Raw genomic sequence first — 3,172 nt, 5'->3', positions numbered from 1 at the left:
TGTCAAAGACAGTTTACAATAGCGTCCCAGTTACAAATCAAAGTTGATAAAGAGAAACCATCAAAAAGCTTTGTATGCAGAGACCAATTGAAAAGGGTGCACTTGACTGCTACAATTAGTTTGTTTTAGTTTGTTTAAATGTGATCTATTATGAACATGTAATTCCATGAATCAAATATTGTTGTGTGACAATGAATGTAACATGTGTAAGTTATTAAAATGTTTGAATTGTATGCCCTTTAGCTATCACCACAGTGATACTAAAGTATACCCTGGAGTTAGAAAAGAATAACAAGATTTGAATTGCAGAAGACCTAAAAAGAAGAACAATATTTCCACCATGATTGCACATATACGAGCCTGCATAACCCAGTACGATTCCAATGAACACCTCTAACCTCAGAAAACTGAAAATCATTAAAGACCTGTGTTGCAACGATACGAATACGGTATTGGATACAAGATACCAATACGCTACTATGATACACCAACTTGAAAAACTAAAATACGGCGATACGGCATACTCAATATTGATCAGCAGTCTAACATAAATATATGATATGTGTGTTTGCATGATTGAATTATAATATGTATGATTAACCTCACTGGAGAGAGAAAAGGTCTGGTAGAGCAAGATCAGGAAACAGATTTGGAACTAATATTTTGTCACTATAGTTAAAACTTCTCGTAGAATCTAGTAAAATATCTAAATTTTCTGATATTAAGGTACTGAGATTTATCATTTATCTTGACAGCTGTTGATACCTAATATTTAGTCAAAGTTTTCTAACTGAGTTGTATCTTGAAGTATCCGGAGTATTAGTACGCGTATCCGTGTAAATACGTATCGATACGGCTGATTTTTTTTTTAGGCGTATCGTTGCAACACAGTTAAAGACACTTCAAGAATAATCATTAGAGGCCCTTCAAGAATTATATCATCTCACTTGTCAATAACCAGAAATTGCAGCTTGATCATAATGCAATGAGTATAGTAAAATCCTCCAATACAGTATATTGTAACTATTCGTAACAATCAGGCAATCAGTCTCCAATTTCAACAACTGAAAATTGTGAACCAAATAAATCTCAAAATGTTGAATCATTGGTGATGAAGCACTACCAATTTGAGAAGGCGAAACTTAAAACTGACTGATTACCAACTCACATGCAAGATAGACAACCACATAGGGGCATCTTGTAAGAAACCCAAACACAGATTGCAATAAGGTGGAATGAATTAACGACTGCAGAATCAACCATTACAGAATGTGAAGAAAACCAACATCTATTAATGAAATCTATACTCACATAGTAGTTGTACAAGACCATTTCTAAATTGTAAAGCAAAGAAAATACTACACTCATTCTGATACAAACGTCATCCATGGAAAAACCTATTGTTCAGATATGCAAATAGTATCTAGTTCAGCAATTATTAAGTTTTCCAAGCTAATTTGACTACTGTTCTGGTAATACTTACAATTTTATATGATACTCTGAAGAGAAAAATAGGTTTGAAGAAAAGAGATAAATACCTTGCATTTAGAATCTATGTCTTCAATAGGCAATTGTCTGAGCTAATACCGTATCCCTCTTTAAACAGTAGCTTAAATTACCATCATCAATCAATTTATTTCCCCTTCTTGAATACAGGTGAGTTGCAATTTGTCTGTTCAAAATAACAACAACAAAACTTAATGAGGAGTTGATAGTTGGTATTCAAATTAGTGTGAGTAACTCAGAGATTAGAAAAAAAAACTAAAAATTACTCTCAAATTCAAATAATCGGAAATCAAAATGTAAAAATAAAAGAGAAGAGTAAACCTATTCTCCATAAGACGCAGCTTCATCAGATTCAGCTCGAACAAGATTTTCAATCACAATCTTCGTCGGTTCATCCCCATCATCACCAGCAGCAGCACCACCAACAGAAACTGAAACTTCATCAGATTGAGCTCGATTCTCATTAATCCTTTCCAACTCGACGAAAACCTCAGCATCGAAATCCTGAACCCAATACTCAAACGATCCCAGCGAGTAATTAGACCGATTCTCCCAATTACTAGCAGTAACAAAGAAACTTCCAATCTCAATTTTACTACTTCGACTCACACTTCCAATCTCAATCCTGAAACTTATAAATTCTTCATTGAAACTTCCAATCTCAATTCTTTATTATTTCAGAACAAAAGGCAAAACCCCCAAGCCCTAATTAACACCACCTCGATCATTAGATCCATCAATTCTTATTGTTTCAATCAACTCAAGCCCCATCTAATCAACACAAATTATGCATTAACTTTCTTCCAGTTCTCTCTGAATTATCTTGTTTCCTTGACTCAGAATCATCTATTGAGAACAACACCGCTACCGTTACTTAATGCAGGATCGATCTCCTCTTATTTCAATCTCGAAGCCTCCAATTCATCTCTGGTTGATAAAGATTGTTGTTCTCAGAAGAAATCGGGAGGACGAAGAAGAAGAGAGAAAGGGAAAAAAAGAAGGAAAAAAAATGAAAATTTGGAGGTGGTCGGGATCGACCTCTAACCTCTACCTCGTTTTTTTTACCAAAACACCCTCAAAAATTAACATATATCCAACCTCCGTGTCCTTTTTTCAGTCGACTAATTTACAAAAATGTCCTCAACATTGTAATTATTTACGTCCGTTTAAAGAAGAAAAAAAATCAAAGAGGGGCAATGAGGTCCTTTCATCGTTGAACCAAATCCAATCTTTTACGTGAAATTGGGAAAAAAATCATGTCCATTTTGACACAAAGTCACCATATATAGATTCCTCCCTCGCTTCGCTCGGTCGGTCTAATTAACATGTCATTGTAAGTCTACGTCGTTTAATGCAATCACATGAGAACAATTATCACCCACATGAGATGTTTGTTCAAGTGTTTGTACATATAAACATTAAGAAATAATTATTTAGTCATACATATTTGAATGAAAAGTAACCCACAGGTTACTCTAGTTCACATGTTTGAACAAATATTATGATTATATATGTAACTATGAAAGGCATAATGCCCACATATGTTTGTCTTTGCTTTGCTTATATATATGTGAATGATTATATGACTTTATGACATGGTTATTATTTTATTTAAGATTCTACCCGCAGGAGTTTCTTAATTTGTATGTATGTGAGTTTGACTTTG

General features: G+C 34.0%; 1 long non-coding RNA gene across 1 annotated transcript; it reads right to left on the bottom strand.

Moving 5' to 3' along the window:
• Window positions 1–1,220: 1,220 nt before the first annotated feature.
• On the bottom strand, window positions 1,221–2,518 carry LOC113353162. Its single transcript, XR_003361113.1, has 2 exons — window positions 1,828–2,518; window positions 1,221–1,672 (listed from the first exon to the last, which is right to left on the bottom strand). It is a non-coding gene; the product is annotated as an uncharacterized LOC113353162 (long non-coding RNA).
• Between the last annotated feature and the right edge of the window lie 654 nt (window positions 2,519–3,172).

The sequence above is a fragment of the Papaver somniferum genome, chromosome 2 (assembly GCF_003573695.1).
Source record: "Papaver somniferum cultivar HN1 chromosome 2, ASM357369v1, whole genome shotgun sequence".
Taxonomy (NCBI): domain Eukaryota; kingdom Viridiplantae; phylum Streptophyta; class Magnoliopsida; order Ranunculales; family Papaveraceae; genus Papaver; species Papaver somniferum.
The sequence above is the reverse complement of the archived record's forward strand: the minus strand, read 5'-3'. Positions and strand labels throughout refer to the sequence as shown.